The sequence below is a fragment of the Scylla paramamosain genome, chromosome 2 (genome assembly GCF_035594125.1).
Source record: "Scylla paramamosain isolate STU-SP2022 chromosome 2, ASM3559412v1, whole genome shotgun sequence".
NCBI classification, from domain to species: Eukaryota; Metazoa; Arthropoda; class Malacostraca; order Decapoda; family Portunidae; genus Scylla; species Scylla paramamosain.
The window spans coordinates 24,117,310-24,136,425 of NC_087152.1; the positions used below are offsets into that span (position 1 = coordinate 24,117,310).

Here is a 19,116-nt window from a genome sequence, read left to right on the forward strand (position 1 = left end):
AATCTGTGCAGGGTTTTAGTGTTCATCTGATCTACACTAAAAAAGCTGTGCAGGGTTTTTGGTGTAAAAAAGCTGTGCAGGGTTTTGGTGTAAAAAGTTGCGCAGGTATTTAGTGTAAAATGCTGCGCAGGGTTTTGGTGTTCTGCTCACCATTGGTTCTTCTGCTCACCACTAAAAAAAGGTGCGGTGATCAAGATCCGTTATCATTCTCCTTTATTCAACTCAATCCTTTTCAATCTTTGACCTAATAAATCAAAATAAAAATAAAGCTCTTCTTAATCTTCTTCCTATAAACCTGTCTCTCGGAGGGTTACCTCCTTTTATAGGATTTTCACCAAAAGTTATAATTCAACTTCTTTCATCTAAAATAATGATTTTTCTCTCTTAATCCTTTTATTTTCAAGTCTTGTTACTCTTTATTTCTACCTACGCCTTTTTCTTCCCATAATCTTATTATCTTTTCCTTCACTTTCCTTTTTTTTTTTTTTTTAATTAAATCCTTATCAACTTTTTCCCCATTTTTAGCTATCTTTACCTTTATTAACATATTTGGTTTATGCCTACCCATTCCATTTTCAATCTAGGATTTTAAGTTATATAAACTAAAGGCCTTCAAAGCCTAAAAAAAGGAACCTCCTTTTAAATCCTAAGTTCCAGTGTCTAACCACATCTTTAGATTTGCAATCTAATATTATTTTAATTTTACAATAGAACCTAATAAGAAAGTTTTAACTTGTTTTTAGATTTACAATCTAACGCCTACATCACTCAGCCATCTTATTATGCAACGATGATTCTTTTCTACAAATCATAAAGACATTGGTACATTATATTCTATCTTTGGGGCATGATCTGGTATAGTAGGAACTTCATTAAGGTTGATTATCCGAGCTGAATTAGGGCAACCAGGAACACTTATTGGTAACGACCAAATTGTTGTTACTGCACATGCTTTTGTTATAATTGTCTTTATAGTTATACCAATTATAATTGGAGGATTTGGTAAGTGACTGGTCCCTCTTATACTAGGAGCTCCTGACATGGCTTTCCCTCGAATAAATAATATAAGATTCTGGCTTTTACCACCATCTCTAACTTTGCTCTTAATAAGAGGTATAGTAGAAAGAAGTGTTGGTACAGGTTGAACTGTTTACCCTCCCTTAGCAGCAGCTATTGCCCATGCAGGAGCCTCAGTTGATCTTGGTATTTTCTCCCTCCATCTCCCAGGTGTATCTTCTATTCTTGCCGCGGTTAATTTTATAACAACTGTCATTAATATACGATCTTTTGGAATAAGAATAGACCAGATACCACTATTCGTCTGGTCTGTCTTCATTACAGCAATTCTTTTACTTTTATCTTTACCAGTTCTTTCAGGAGCAATCACCATACTTTTAACCGATCGAAATCTTAATACATCATTCATTGTTCCTGCTGGAGGTGGAGACCCTGTTTTATATCAACATCTATTCTGGTTCTTTGGTCATCCAGAAGTTTACATTCTTATTTTACCAGCATTCGGTATAATCTCACATATTGTAAGACAAGAATAAGGAAAAAAATGTCATTAGGAATATTAGGTATAATCTATGCTATAATGGCTATTGGTATCTTAAGATTTATTGTCTGAGCCCATCACATGTTTACAGTAGGTATAGATGTTGATACACGAGCTTACTTTACATCAGCAACAATAATTATTGCCGTTCCAACAGGCATCAAACTTTTCAGATGACTTAGAACCCTTCACGGAACACAAATTAATTATAGGCCTTCAATACTATTTGCTTTAGGTTTTATTTTTTTTATTTACCGTTGGGGGTCTTACCGGAGTTGTTTTAGCCAATTCATCAATTGATATTATTCTCCACGATACCTACTATGTTGTAGCCCACTTCCATTATGTCCTATCTATAGGAGCTGTTTTTGGTATCTTTGCCAGTATTGCTCACTGATTTCCATTCTTTACAGGCTTATCCTTAAACACTAAATGAATAAAAATTCATTTTTCTATTATGTTTGCCGGAGTAAATATTACTTTCTTCCCTCAACATTTTTTAGGACTTAATGGTATACCTCGACGTTACTCTGATTACCCAAATGCTTATACAACATGAAATATTGTTTCTTCTATAGGATCTATAGTCTCTCTTGTTGCTATATTAATCTTTATAATTATTATTTGAGAAGCTCTGGTTTCTAACCGACTTGTCCTATTTACCCCTTTCCTCCCTTCCTCAATTGAATGAAATCACTCTTACCCACCTGCTGACCATTCTTATATAGAAATTCCACAAATTTCTAACTTCTAAAATGACAGACAGATGTATAGGATTTAAGCTCCTACCAGGAAGAAATTATTCTTCTTTTAGAACTCTCTCTCTCTCTTCTCTTAATGGCAACATGAACCTTTTTAGGTCTTCAAGATGGAGCTTCTCCCCTATTAGAACAGCTAATTTTCTTTCATGATCATATTATAGTTTTTCTTATTATAATTATTACCTTTGTGGGCTATATACTTACATCGGTTCTCAGAAATTCGCTTATTAATCGATTTATACTTGAGCATCAAACTATTGAGTTAATTTGAAGTGCAGTTCCTGCAATTTTTTTAGTCTTTATTGCTCTTCCTCCTCTTCGCCTTTTATACCTACTAGATGAAGTTAATAATCCGTCTATTACCTTAAAAACTGTAGGCCACCAATGATATTAAAGTTATGAATACTCAGATTTTCTTAATGTTGAGTTTGACACTTACATAATTCCTACTAATGAACTAGATTTATCAGGATTCCGTCTCTTAGATGTAGACAATCGAACCGTTCTTCCAATGAATACACAAATTCGTATTGTAATTACAGCAGCAGATGTAATTCACTCTTGAACAGTTCCAGCTTTAGGGGTTAAAGCAGATGCCATTCCAGGCCGATTTAACCAAACCAGATTCTTAATATCTCGCCCAGGATTATTTTATGGCCAATGTTCGGAAATTTGTGGTGCTAACCATAGATTTATGCCTAATGTAATTGAAAGTGTTAATACAAATTCCTTCTTAAATTGAATTTCTTCATACTCAGATTCACCCGATGACTGAAAGTAAGTGTAGGTCTTTTAAACCTATCATAGTATAGCGCCTACTTCTGGTGACAAGAAATAGGTAAAATTTATAATATTAATTTGTCATGTTAAAGTTATCTTCTTTAAGATATTTCTTAATCTTAATGCCTCAGATAGCCCCATTACTTTGATTTTATCTTTACTTCTTTTTTATTAACATTAATCATTTTTATCTCTTTAAATTATTTTTTTAAACCCTTCGAAAAAATTGATTTAAAAGTTTCTGATTCCTATACAACTCCTCAATCTATTTGAAAATTATATCCAATTTATTCTCATTTTTTGAGCCATCTTCAAGATTTTTTTTTATTTTTCATTAAATTGAATTTCAACTCTCTTAGGTCTTATACTCGTATTTATTCCTTATCTATATTGAGCTTTCCCATCACGATGATCTTTAAGCTGAAGAAAAATTATTTTTACTTTACAGAAAGAATTTAAAGCTCTTCTAACTCCCTACTCTGTGGGTTCAATTGTATTTTTTGTTGGTTTATTCTCTATAATTCTTTATAATATTTTTTTAGGATTGCTGCTTTATGTTTTCACTAGATCAAGACTTATAGCAATAACTTTAGCTCTTTCATTACCCCTTTGAATAACTTTAATATTAATCATACTCAACATATATTTGCTCATTTAGTTCCTCAAGGTACTCCCTCTGTTCTTATACCATTTATAGTTTTAATTGAAACTATTAGAAACATTATTCGACCTGGGAATTTAGCTGTCCGATTAGCAGCTAATATAATTGCAGGTCATCTTCTAACTTTGCTAGGAAATACTGGTCCTTCTATAAGATCCTCAATTCTTCTTTCAATCTTAATCTTTTCTCAAGTCTTATTATTAACTTTAGAATCTGCCGTTGCAATTATTCAATCTTATGTCTTTGCTGTTTTAAGAACTCTTTATACTGGAGAAAATAACTAATGACATCATCTCATGGTTTTCACCCCTATCACTTAGTAGACATAAGGCCTTGACCTTTAACCGGCTCAATTAGAGCTATAGTATTAACTACAGGTTTAATCAAATGGTTTCACCAATATAATATGAATCTTTTATTATTAAAATTTATTGCCATTCTTCTTACAATATATCAATGATGACGAGATGTAACTCGAGAAGTAACCTTCCAAGGCCTTCACACTTCTGTAGTAGTTAAAGGATTACGATGAGGTATAATTCTCTTTATTGCTTCTGAAGTTCTCTTTTTCTTTTCATTTTTTTGAGCTTTCTTCCACAGAAGCCTAGCCCGTGCTGTTGAAATTGGAATAAATTGACCTCCTTTTGGTATTCAACCATTTAATCCATTCCAGATTCCTCTGCTTAACACAACTATTCTCTTATCATCTGGAGCAAATGTAACCTGGGCAAAATCCGGCACAGGTTTTTACACCAAAAAACCCTGCACAGCTTTTTACACCAAAACCCTGCACACCTTTTACACCAAAACCCTGCACAGATTTTTACATCAAAATCTTGCAAAACTTTTTGCACCAAAACGCTGCACAGCTTCTTACACCAAAACACTGCGCAGCTTTGTACACCAAAATCCCGTGAAGCTTTTTTAGTGTGGATCAGATTAATATCAAAACCCTGCAAAGCTGTTTTGCACCAAAATCCTGCGCAGCTTTTTAATCCAAAACTCTACGCAACTTTTTTAGTGTTGATCACATGAACATCAAAACCCTGCACAGGTTTTTAAACCAAAACCCTGCCCATTTTTTTACACCAAAACCTTGTGCAGCTTTTTACACCGTAACCTTGCGCAGCTTTAGTGTTGATCAGATGAACACCAAAACCCTGCACAGCTTTTTACACTAAAATCCTGCACAGCACATTTAGTGTTGATCAGATGAACACCTAAACCCTGCGCAGCTTTTTACAGCGAAATCCCGGGCAGATTTTTACACCAAAACCCTGCACAGCTTTTTCCACCAAAACCCTGCAGAGCTTTTTACGCCAAAACCCTGCAGAGTTTTTTTACACTAAAACCCTGCACAACAAGACCATGCACATATTTTTACACCAAAACCTTGCGCATGCTTTTTACACCAAAATCCTGCGCAGCTTTTTACACCAAAACCCTGCGCAGCTTTTTACATCAAAACTCTGCGCAGCTCCTTACACCAAAACCCTGCGCAGCTTCTTAAACGAAAACCCTGCGCAGCTTTTTACACCAAAACCCTGCACAGGTTTTTACACCAAAATCCTGCGCAATTTTTATTAATGGTGATCAAATGAACACCAAAAAAAAAAAAAAAAAAAAAAAAAAAAAAAACAGCACACCTTTTTACAACAAAATCCTATGCAGGTTTTTTTTTAGCGTTGATCAGATGAACACCAAAACCCTGCACAAGTTTTTTTTAGTATTGATCACATGAACACCAAAAAAAAAAAAAAAAAAAAACTGCACTGCTTTTTACAACAAAATCTTGCGCAGCTTTTTAAATGTTGATCAGATGAACATCAAAACCCTGTACATCTTTTTACGCCAAAACAAGGCACAGGTTTTTACACCAAAACCCTGCACTGGTTTTTACACAAAAATCCTGCGCAGCTTTTTTTATTGTTGATCAGATGAACACAAAAATACTGCACAGCTTTTTACACCAAAACCCTGCACAGGTTCTTACACCAAAACCCTCCGCCGCTTTTTTAGTGTTGATCAGAATAACACCAAAACCCTTCAAAGGTTTTTACATCAAAACACCTTTTAGGAAAAATCCGATCATTTAATCACCTTTAGGAAAAGTAAAATGAAGAAAAAATAAGTTAATTTTATAAGAATTAAAATTTGGATTTTTTCCAAAATTAATTTAACAAAATTTAATTGTATATATATATATATATATATATATATATATATATATATATATATATATATATATATATATATATATATATATATATATATATATATATATATATATATATATATATATATATATATATATAACTAAATTGTATATACTTTTTAATGTTATATATTCCTGAGAATCATCATTTTACCGTCAATAGGAGATCTTAGTACATTTGAATTTCTTTTACATCATGTATAATGTAATCATATGTATATATAATCATATAAGTTCATTTACTCCCTTTATATCCCCGGTCCCCATCTCCCGCCCCGTGAGAGGGATACGGGAGATGGGCCGGAGAGATTACTTCTCTTTTCATTGATTATAGATTTATAGAATTAGTAATATAATATGATTTATTCTCTTTATATAAGTTGTGTGCTTTATAAGATTTTAGAAGGGTTATAATATTTTAGTTGAAAAATATACACATTTATTTATTTATTTATTTTTTTCTTGGTTTATATTAGGCTTTATCTATAATTGAATTACATATACTCATTATATTTTTCTATCTTTTATTTTTTATATTTGAAATTTATGTAACATATTTTGTATATATACTAATTATTTTATAAATGTTTTTGTTTATATGTGGTTTTCTGTTATGAAATTTAATATTGTATATTGTAATTGTCTAGAGTTAGTGAGAGAATAAGATAAAATGTAAGATTTTAAGTAAAACTAATACATATTCAGAATATTCTTAAATATTAGTATGCGAATTATTTATTTATTTTTTTTAAATGATTTAATGATTTAAAAATTTTACTTTAAAGTTTGATTATTTCTTACAATTCTTATAATAGTTACTGATCTTGTATGAGGGTTTTTGCGTCTAATATATGGGAGTTAAAAATTAACATATACAACTCAATTGATAATAAGAGATTTTCTTATCAGGTCTTAATTCTCAGCATGTAATATTAAATAATTTAAAAAATTAAGATTTAGCAGTCAGTTTAAGCCTAATTAATATTATGCCAGCAGTTGCGGTTATACTCTAAGGTTAAATAAGAATATATTGGGTTATTGTTAAGCGAAGAAATTGTTAGAGAAATACCTGGAAGATAAAAAGGTGAAAATATATTATTTTTTACAGGAAAAACTGATAAAGTTAAGAATCAGAGCTGAAGCAATAAAAAGTTGGATTTAAACTAGAATTAGATACCCTATTATACCAAAATCTAATTTTTTAAACTAAGTATTTAAAGTTATGTACTTAAAATTTGAAGAATTTGGCGGTGATATAGTCTTGTCAGAGGAACCTGTTTTTGAATTGATACACCACGAAGAATCTTACTTAAGCTTGTAAAATAGTATGTATATCATCATTATTAGGTCATTTTTATAGAATAAATTACTGAAGATTTGTTAATAATGTTAAATATATTAGATCAAGGTGCAGCTAATGCTTAAATTAAAATGGGTTACAATAAAAATGTATTTAATACTGAATATTTATTCAAATAGTTAATTAGAAGGAGGATTTGATTGTAAAATAAGTTTAATATGCTTAGCTAGATATAAGCTCTAAATCATGTACATATCGCCCGTCGCTTTCATTATTAAGATGAGATAAGTCGTAACATAGTAGGCTTACTGGAAAGTGAGCCTAGATAGGTAAACCAAAGTAGAGCTAAAATTAGTATAGCGTTTCAGTTACGTTGAAAAGGTTTATTGTGCAAGTCAATATACTTTGAAAGATTTTAAATTATTGCTTAGATGAAAATTGATTTAAGAATATAAAAGTTAACATAAAGGTAAATTAGTAATTAATAATGAAATTTATTTGTTGGCGACAGAATATAAGTATTGAATAGGAAATAGAAGTTAAATGATTTTTAAAGTTTAAAAGTAGATTTAATTTTTTGTACCTTGTGTATCAGGGATAATTAAAATCATACATGAAGAATGTAGATCCCGAAATAAAGATAGCTAATATTATAACTAATTTTTTGTAAAATAGAAATTAATAATATAATGTTAAAGATGAAATGTCAAACGAGCTTTATGATATGTTTTTTTTTTTTTAGGAATAAAATATAATTTAATTATTGAAATAAAACGAGTTTAATATTTAAGAGTAGGAGGGATAAGCTTCTTATTACTAGTAAAATTAAACAAGAGGGTTAGAGATTAAGAGAAGTGTTTTCTAAGCTTAAAAGTAGTTATGGAATTAAAGTGTTCTAATTTAGATCTAAGAAAAATAATAATTTATGATACCTTTAATGAAGTACTAAAATATTAAATTTGATATCAAATTTTAAGAAAAAAAAACATGATTATATGAGTAAAGTTCAAATCTGTAGAGTAATTTTCGAAAAATAGAATGAGAGATCAAGTTATAAATAAATTGTGAAATAAAAAAGGAACTCGGCCAAAAAATTTCTTGCCTGTTTATCAAAAACATGTCTATTTGAGGATGTATATAGTCTAGCCTGCTCCCTGACAAAGATGTTAAATAGCCGCTGTATTCTTACCGTGCAAAGGTAGCATAATCATCAGATTTTTAATTGAAAACTTGTATGAATGGTTGGACAAAGAAAAAGCTGTCTCTTTTATTAAGATTGAAATTAACCTCTAAGTGAAAAGGCTTAGATTTTCTAGAGGGACGATAAGACCCTATAAAGCTTTATAAGTTGAATAAGTTAAATGAATTTTTTGAAATAAAAGTAAACTTAGAAAATTTATTTGGTTCGGGCGACAAAGGTATAATATTGAATAACTGCTATTAAAGTTAAACAATTATATTTGATTAAAGTTGTAAGTGATCCTTATTATGGATTGAAAGATCAAGTTACTTTAGGGATAACAGCGTATTTTTTTTTTTTTTTGAGAGTTCTTACCAAAGAAGAAGTTTGCGACCTCGATGTTGAATTAAAATGTCTTTATAGTGCAGCAGCTATAGAAGAAGGTCTGTTCGACCTTTAATTTTATACATGATTTGAGTTCAGACCGGCGTAAGCCAGGTCAGTTTCTATCTTCTAGAGAGAAAAGGATTACCTTAGTAAGAAAGGATTAAGTAATTAATTTTTTTTAAGTAATTGAAATACTATTTTGTCAGATAATGTGTGCTAGATTTAGGATCTAGTTAAATAGAATAAGTTCTATAAATAGTAAAGCAATTGAGTCTAATTGTTTTGTGTTATTAGTGGAAATTGTAAATTATTTAGTTTTAATTATTTGTGTTTTAGTTGGGGTGGCTTTTGTAACTTTATTGGAACGAAAAATTTTTGGATATATTCAAATTCGGAAAGGCCCAAGTAAAGTAGGTTATATAGGGTTACTTCAGCCATTTTCTGATGTTGTAAAGCTTTTTAGGAATGAGCAAACTATACCGATTATATCAAATTTTATTATTTATTATTTATGTCCTGTTTTTAGATTATTTTTGTCATTACTAGTTTGAAGGGTTATGCCTTACGATGTAGGATTAGTAAGATTTAATATAAGAATTTTATTCTTTTTTTTTTTTTTTTTTTTGTTGTTGTTTAGGAATAGGGGTTTATAGTAGCAGGCTGGGCATCAAATTGTAAGTATTCTTTATTAGGGAGACTACGAAGAGTGGCTCAAACTATTTCTTATGAAGTTAGATTAGCTCTAATTTTATTATCATTTATTGTACTATTAGGGGGGTTTAGGTTAGAACTATTTGTTAAATACCAAAATTATATTTGGTTTATATTCTTGTCTTTACCTTTAAGATTAATTTGATTCGCTTCTTGTTTAGCGGAAACTAATCGAACGCCTTTTGATTTTGCAGAAGGCGAGTCTGAGTTAGTTTCAGAATTTAATACAGAATACAGAAGAGGCGGATTCGCTTTAATTTTTATGGCAGAATACTCTAGAATTCTTTTTATAAGAGTTCTTTTCGTTGTTGTATTTTTAGGGAGAAGTCCTTGTAGTGTAATATTCTATTTAAAGTCAATATTCTTGGCATTTATTTTTGTATGAGTTCGCGGGACATTACCACGACTGCGGTATAATAAGTTAATATATTTAGCTTGAAAAAGATTTTAACCAGTTTCTATTAATTATCTGTTCTTTTTTATCGGGGTAAAATCTTTTTATTTTGTGCTAAATTTATAAATATAGTTAAAACTACAGTATATATTGGCTCAATCATTAAGTGAAATCTCTTTTCTGATACTTTCAAAATATCTATTTTTTTTATAAACTAAATGATAATTTTAGTATTTTATCTCATCCTATAAGTAAGAGGGGGTTAATAATAAAGAGAGAGAAATAAGTAACAGTTAAAATTTGACCTGTAAGAACATAGGGTTCCTCGACAGGCCGAGCTCCAATTCAAGTGAGAAGAATTAATACTGAAACTAAAACTCAAAATATAATCTGATTAAGAGGATAAAATGTAAGACTTCGGAAATTTGAGGCGTGAGTGAAAGGTAGAATTATAATAATTGCTACTGAGGCAACCAAAGTAATTACTCCTCCATGTTTATTTGGAATCGATCGGAGAATGGCGTAAGCAAATAAGAAGTATCATTCTGGCTGAATATGAGCAGGGGTAACTAATGGATTGGCTCTAATAAAATTATCAGGGTCTTAAAGTAAATATGGGTTAAGAAGAGATAAGATTAATAAAAGTGTGAATATAACAATAAATCCTACGATGTCCTTGAATGTAAAATAAGGATGGAAAGGGACCTTATCTAGTTGTCTTGAGACGCCTAAAGGATTATTAGCACCTGATTGATGCAGGAAAAAAATATGGATAATAGTTATTGCTGCAATAATAAAAGGAAGAACAAAGTGAAAAGTAAAAAATCGAGTTAGTGTGGCGTTATCAACTGAAAAGCCCCCTCAAATTCATTGAACAAGATCTGTTCCGATATAAGGGATAGCTAAAAAAAAGGTTAGTAATAACAGTAGCTCCTCAGAATGATATTTGTCCTCGTGGAAGGACATAACCTAAAAAAGCTGTTGCTATAACTATAAATAAGATTACTACTCCTACTATTCAAGCGTGGAAATTTATATAGGATCCATAATAAATACCTCGGCCGATGTGAATATAAAGACAGATAAAGAAAAACGATGCTCCATTAGCATGCATAGTTCGAAGAAGCCAGCCATAATTTACATCTCGACAAATGTGAGCAACTCTAGAAAATGCTAGATCAATATGGGCGGTATAATGTATTGCTAAGAATAAGCCAGTAGCGATCTGGATAACTAAACACAAACCTAATAAAGATCAAAAATTTCAAAAAGTAGAAATATGTGAAGGAAGGAAGGGGTATATCAATTAAAGAATTGTTAACAATTTTTAATAAAGATGTAGTTTTCGAAGGGGTATTGTCATTAAGGAGATAAACGTAAAGGACCTTTAAATAGGTTTGAGATTTTTACTACAACGATTAAGGTTAAGAGTAAATAAAGGATGATAAACAAAGTAAAATTTATTAAGTTAGTACTATAAATTTATCTAATAATAAAAACATTTGATGAGTTAAGAGTTAATGATGAAAGAGGTAAATTAGTTATAGTTTCATTTAGTAGGGGATCTCATAAAACAGAAAGCGGAATAAAAATTAGAATTAAAAAAAAATTGCAAAGGAAAGAGAAGAATAGGAAAATGAAAAAAAGATTCGTTTGAAGCTAAAGAGGTAACATAAATAAATAAAACTAATATACCTCCTAAAAAAATATATATAAGATATAGGAAAATCAATAAGTGTATGTCATTAATGCGGCTGAGAGGGAAATAAAGATAGTTTGAATTGATATGGTTAATCCTATCGATAAAGGGTGAACTAGTCGTGTGAATAGCAATGATAAAATTAAAATTAGTGGAATAAAAAGTAAATTCATATCAGAGAATAGTTTAAATAAAATATTAGTTTTGGGAATTAAAGATAAAGAAGTATTCTCTTTTTCTCTGAAGTTTTAAGAAAACTGGTTTCATTATTGGTTTACAAGACCAAGGTTTTAAATTAAGCTATTAAAACTAATGGTAAGTTTTAGAACTATAATAATTTTTGTTCCTATAGTAATAGTTTTTTGTGGGGTGTGAGGGTTTATTACATACAATAAGCAAATATTAAATTCTTTATTGAGATTGGAGTTTATAATGCTTGGGGTATTTTGATTAATGAGGAGTCAATTAACTTTAGTAGGTAGAAAATTTATTTTTCCTTATTTTTTTTTTTTACATTAGCTGCATGTGAAGGGTCTTTAGGGTTAACTATATTGATTTTAGTAGTACGAAGACACAGAAATTATGTATTTAAAAAAAATAATTTACTAGAATGTTAAAGTTTACATTACCTTTAATTTTATTGATAAAATTTAATAAAGAATGAAAAAACTATTCAAGTAGGTTTATTCTTTTTAAGATTTTTGGTCAGGGTAAATTGTTATCATATTTTTATTTTATTTTATTTTATTTTTTGTTTAATAGGGGATTTAGGCTGGGAATAGATTATATTAGTTATATTATAATTTTGTTAAGGGTTTGAACTATTTCATTAATTTTAATTTCTAGACAAAAAAAAAAAAAAAAAAAAAATAGATAACTTTAGGAGTAGCTTTATCACTACAAATGTTTTATTATTATTGTTTTTAATATTAACTTTTTCTTCTATAGATTATTTAATATTTTATATTAGATTTGAGGCTTCTTTAATTCCTACTTTAATTTTAATTTTAGGATGGGGATACCAACCTGAACGTGTTCAAGCGGGTATTTATATGCTTTTTTTTTTTTTTATATATACTTTAGCCTTTTCTTTACCGTTACTAGTTTCTTTCTTTCTTTATTATTTTTTAACTGGGAGTTTAGCAATTAGTTTAAGAGTTTCTGTAGAAGGGGGTACCTATTTATACAAAATTTGGTATACGAGAACTGTCTTAGCATTTTTAGTTAAATTACCTATATTTATATTTCATTTATGATTACCAAAAGCTCACGTAGAAGCACCTATTGCTGGTTCAATAATTTTAAATCTCCCAATTAAAGTTGGGAGGATACGGTTTAATTCGGGTATTTATTATATTTCAAGAAGTAAATAAAAGGTTTTGTTGGCTTTGGGTAAGTTTGGGAATTGTAGGTGGAGTTTATATTAGCGTAATATGTATGCGTCAAGTAGATATAACATCTTTAATTGCTTATTCTTCTGTTGTTCATATAAGATTAGTTTTATGCGGTGTTATAATTTTTAGTTGATGGGGGTTAGCAGGGAGTGTAGTTTTAATAGTTGGTCATGGTTTATGTTGTTCTGGTCTATTTTGTCTAACTAATATGGTTTATGAACGTACGGGGAGACGAAGATTAATGGTAAATAAGGGATTATTAGCATTTATACCGAGAATAGGTTTATGATGATTCTTATTAAGAGTAAGAAATATAGCAAGGCCTCCTTCTTTGAATTTAGCATGGGAAATCATACTGATTTTAACGGTTTTAAGGTGAAGAAAAGTCTCTATTTTTGGTATTAGCTTGTTATCTTTTTTTTTTTTTTAGTGCAAGCTATATATATATATATATATATATATATATATATATATATATATATATATATATATATATATATATATATATATATATATATATATATATATATATATATATATATATATATATATATATATATATATATATATATATATATAGGTTAAGACAGCATGGGGTTTTTTATAATTCTTTATACTCGTGTTGTTCAGGAAAAGTTAATGAATATTTGAGATTGTTTTTACATTGATTACTTTTATATGCAATAATTATTAATAGAACTTTATTGATAATTTAATAATCTTTTAGATTTATAAAAGAATGATCTGGAAAAATTTCTATACATGCAATTAGAATATTGAGTTTATTTTCAGGTTCGCTCGTTTCTGGGATTCTGGCATTAACAAAAATTAAAAGAGAGGTAATGGATGTAGTTGAATGGGAACTTTTTAGATTAATAAGGAGAGCAATTGTATTAACTTTAGTCTTAGATTGAATTTCTTTATTGCTTATAAGATTTGTTTTTGTAATTTCTGGGAGAGTTCTTTATTATAGAGGAAGGTATATAGTTGATGATAAAACTTTCAATCGATTTATATATCTTGTTTTAGCTTTTGTTCTCTCTGTAAGATTTATAGTTTTAAGATCTAATCTGATTAGAATTCTTTTAGGCTGAGATGGGTTAGGGTTAGTATCTTATGCTTTAGTTATTTATTATCAAAATGAAAAGTCTGCAAATGCAGGTATATTGACTATTCTTTCAAATCGAGTAGGAGATGTAGCAATCTTATTAAGAATTGGATTAATAAGATTAGGAGGATGAAATTTTTTGTTCTACAGATATTATATAGACGAAAGATGAATATTGTTGAAGTTTCTTTTAATAATTTTAGCTATAACTAAAAGGGCTCAAGTTCCTTTTTTCTGCATGATTGCCGGCTGCTATAGCAGCCACAACCCCCGGTGTCAGCTTTAGTTCATTCTTCAACTCTAGTTACTGCAGGGGTTTATTTAATGATTCGATTTAGGGCAGATTTAGAAGGATCGACGATCCAAAGCAGTTTATTAATTATTTCATGTTTAACAATATTTATAGCGGGGCTAGGAGCAAATTTTGAATATGATCTAAAAAAAAATATTGCCTTTTCAACTTTAAGGCAGTTAGATGTAATATTAAGAATTTTGCCTTTAGGCTTTAGCGATTTAGCTTTATTCCATTTATTAAGGCATACGTTATTTAAAGCTTTACTTTTTATATGTGCTGGTGTTATTATCCATAGAGTTGGGGGCTATCAAGATATTCGATTTATAGGAAATTTAGTGAAATTTATACCATTAACGGTATCATATATAACTATTGCTAATTTGGCTTTATGTGGGTTTCCTTTTATAGCAGGATTTTATTCAAAGGATATAATCTTAGAGGCTGCTTTTATAAGGCGAATTAATTTTGTTGCATTATTACTCTATGTAATAGCGACAGGGTTGACTCTCCGTTTAGTTTTTTATTCCCTTTCAGGAGAGAATAATTTAAGGAACATCACGATTCTTTCAGATGAAGATTTTTTAATGACTAATTCAATAAGAATTTTAGGTTTGGGGGCTATTTTGGGCGGATCGGCGTTAAGATGGAGATTATTCCCAGAATGCTATATAGTTTGTTTAAGAACAGTAATGAAGATAATAGTATTAGCAGTAAGAATTCTTGGGGGATTAGTAGGCTATATTTTAAATATAAAGAGAGTAAATTATTCATTGAAAAAAAAAAATAATTACAGGCCAGCTGTAATAATGGGGTCAATATGATTTATACCTTTATTAAGAACTTTAGAATTGAGTGAAAAAAGTAAAAAAATAGGATCTCGGATGGAGAGAGTGGCAGATAAAGGTTGGTTTGAATTTTATGTGGGTCAGGGTTTATATTATTTATTTTCCCATATATTCTTTATCTTGAATTCTTTACAATTGAATAGAATTAAAGTTTTCATAAAGATATCTGTAGTTGTAATTATTATTTTTATGGTTTTAATTTTTTAAATTTATATAATTCAAAAAGAATATTGCGTTGAAGCTGCAAAAGTAGATAAAAAAATATATATATAATTGAACCCAGAGAGTAGGGAGTTAAAAGAGCTTCAAATTCTTTCTGTAAAGTAAAAATAATTTCTCTTCAGCATAAAGATCATCGTGATGGGAAAGCTCAATATAGATAAGGAATAAATATAAGACCTAAGAGAGTTGAAATTCAATTTAATGAATAATAAAAAAAATTCTTGAAGATGGCTCAAAAATTGAGAATAAATTGGATATAATTTTCAGATAGATTGAAGAGTTGTATAGGAATCAGAAACTATTAAATACATTTTTTCGAAGGGTTTAAAAAAAAAAAAAGATTAGAGATAAAAATGATTAATGTTAGTAAAAAAGAAGAAGTAAAGATAAAATCATAGTAATGGGGCTATCTGAGGCATTAAGAAATATCTTGAAGAAGATAACTTTAACAGGACAAATTAATATTATAAATTTAACTTATTTCTTGTCACCAGAAGTAGGCGCTATACTATGGTAGGTTTAAAAGACCTACACTTACTTTCAGTCATCGGGTGAATCTGAGTATGAAGAAATTCAATTTAAGAAGGAATCTGTATATCACTTTCAATTACAATAGGCATAAATCTATGGTTAGCACCACAAATTTCCGAACATTGGCCATAAAATTATCCTGGGCGAGATATTAGGAATCTGGTTTGGTTAAGTCGGCCTGGAATGGCATCTGCTTTAATCCCTAAAGCTGGAACTGTTCAAGAGTGAATTACATCTGCTGCTGTAATTACAATACGAATTTGTGTATTCATTGGAAGAACGGTTCGATTGTCTACATCTAAGAGACGGAATCCTGATAAATCTAGTTCATTAGTAAGAATTATGTAAGTGTCAAACTCAACATTAAGAAAATCTGAGTATTCATAACTTCAATATCATTGGTGGCCTACAGTTTTTAAGGTAATAGACGGATTATTAACTTCATCTAGTAGGTATAAAAGGCGAAGAGAAGGAAGAGCAATAAAGATTAAAATAATTGCAGGAACTGCACTTCAAATTAACTCAATAGTTTGATGCTCAAGTATAAATCGATTAATAAGCGAATTTCTGAGAACCGATGTAAGTATATAGCCCACAAAGGTAATAATTATAATAAGAACAACTATATTATGATCATGAAAGAAAATTAGCTGTTCTATTAAGGGAGAAGCTCCATCTTGAAGACCTAAAAAAGTTCATGTTGCCATTAAGAGAAGAGAGAGAGAGTTCTAAAAGAAGAATAATTTCTTCCTAGTAGGAGCTTAAATCCTATACATCTGTTTGTCATTTTAGAAGTTAGAAATTAGTGGAATTTCTATATAAGAATGGTCAGCAGGTGGGTAAGAGTGATTTCATTCAATTGAGGAAGGGAGGAAAGGGGTAAATAGGACAGGTCGGTTAAAAACCAGAGCTTCTCAAATAATAATTATAAAGATTAATATAGCAACAAGAGAGACTATAGATCCTATAGAGGAAACAATATTTCATGTTGTATAAGCATCTGGGTAATCAGAGTAACGTCGAGGTATACCATTAAGTCCTAAAAAATGTTGAGGGAAGAAAGTAATATTTACTCCGGCACACATAACAGAAAAAAATGAATTTTTATTCATTTAGGGTTTAAGGATAAGCCTGTAAAGAATGGAAATCAGTGAGCAATACTGGCAAAGATACCAAAAAACAGCTCCTATAGATAGGATATAATGGAAGTGGGCTACAACATAGTAGGTATCGTGGAGAATAATATCAATTGATGAATTGGCTAAAACAACTCCGGTAAGACCCCCAACGGAAAATAAAACCTAAAGCCCATAGTATTGAAGGCCTATAATTAATTTGTGTTCCGTGAAGGGTTCTAAGTCATCTGAAAATTTTGATGCCTGTTGGAACGGCAATAATTATTGTTGCTGATGTAAAGTAAGCTCGTGTATCAACATCTATACCTACTGTAAACATGTGATGGGCTCAGACAATAAATCCGTAGATACCAATAGCCATTATAGCATAGATTATACCTAATGTTCCAAATGACTCTTTTTTTTTTTCCTGATTCTTTTCTTACAATATGTGAGATTATACCGAATGCTGGTAAAATAAGAATGTAAACTTCTGGATGATCAAAGAACCAGAATATATGTTGATAGATAACAGGGTCTCCACCTCCAGCAGGAACAAAGAATGATGTATTAAGATTTCGATCGGTTAAAAGTATGGTGATTGCTCCTGCTAGAACTGGTAAAGATAAAAGTAAAAGAATTGCTGTAATGAAGACAGACCAGACGAATAGTGGTATCTGGTCTATTCTTATTCCAAAAGATCGTATATTAATGACAGTTGTTATAAAATTAACTGCGGCAAGAATAGAAAATACACCTGGGAGATGGAGAGAGAAAATACCAAGATCAACTGAGGCTCCTGCATGGGCAATAGCTGCTGCTAAGGGAGGGTAAACAGTTCAACCTGTACCAACACCTCTTTCTACTATACCTCTTATTAAGAGCAGAGTTAGAGATGGTGGTAAAAGCCAGAATCTTATATTATTTATTCGAGGGAAAGCCATGTCAGGAGCTCCTAGTATAAGAGGGACCAGTCACTTACCAAATCCTCCAATTATAATTGGTATAACTATAAAGAAAATTATAACAAAAGCATGTGCAGTAACAACAACATTATAAATTTGGTCGTTACCAATAAGTGTTCCTGGTTGCCCTAATTCAGCTCGGATAATCAAAGTTAATGAAGTTCCTACTATACCAGATCATGCTCCAAAGATAAAATATAATGTACCAATGTCTTTATGATTTGTAGAAAAAAAAATCATCGTTGCATAATAAGATGGCTGAGTGATGTAGGCGTTAGATTGTAAATCTTAAAACAGGTTAAAACTTTCTTATTAGGTTCCATAGTAAAATGAAAATAATATTAGATTGCAAATCTAAAGATGTGGTTAGACACTGGAACTTAGGATTTAAAAGGAGGTTCTTTTTTTTTAGGCTTTGAATTCTTTTAGTTTATATAACTTAAAATCCTAGATTGAAAATGGAATGGGTAGGCATAAACCAAATATGTTAATAAAGGTAAAGAAAGCTAAAAATGGCGAAAAAGTCGATAAGGATTTAATAAAAAAAAAAGAGGAAAGTGAAGGAAAAGATAATAAGATTATGGGAACAAAAAAGCGTAGGTAGACATAAAGAGTAATAAGACTTGAAAATAAAAGGATTAATAGAGAAAAATCATTATTTTAGATGAAACAATTTGAATAATAACCCATTTACGTGAAAATCCTATAAAAGGAGGTAACCCTCCGAGAGACAGAAGGTTTATAGGAAGGAGAAGATTAAAAAGAGCTTTATTTTTATTTTTATTTATTAGGTCAGAGATTGAAGAGGATTGAGTTGAATAAAAGAGAGTGATAACGGATCTTGATCACCGCAATTTTTTTTAGTGGTGAGCAGAAGAACCACTAAAAAAAGGCGCACCCTTTTTTAGTGGTGAGCAGAAGAACACCAAAACCCTGCACAGCATTTTACACTAAATACCTGCGCAACTTTTTACACCAAAACCCTGCACATCTTT

At 30.1% G+C, this 19,116-nt stretch overlaps 3 pseudogenes; 2 read left to right on the plus strand and 1 right to left on the minus strand.

Moving 5' to 3' along the window:
* The first annotated feature begins 800 nt into the window (after nt 1–800).
* On the plus strand, nt 801–2,188 carry LOC135107141 (cytochrome c oxidase subunit 1-like; annotated as a pseudogene).
* Nucleotides 2,189–4,288: 2,100 nt separating this feature from the next.
* LOC135107146 (NADH-ubiquinone oxidoreductase chain 1-like) lies at nt 4,289–9,992 on the plus strand (annotated as a pseudogene).
* Nucleotides 9,993–16,952: 6,960 nt separating this feature from the next.
* LOC135107162 (cytochrome c oxidase subunit 1-like) lies at nt 16,953–18,361 on the minus strand (annotated as a pseudogene).
* Nucleotides 18,362–19,116: the final 755 nt, after the last annotated feature.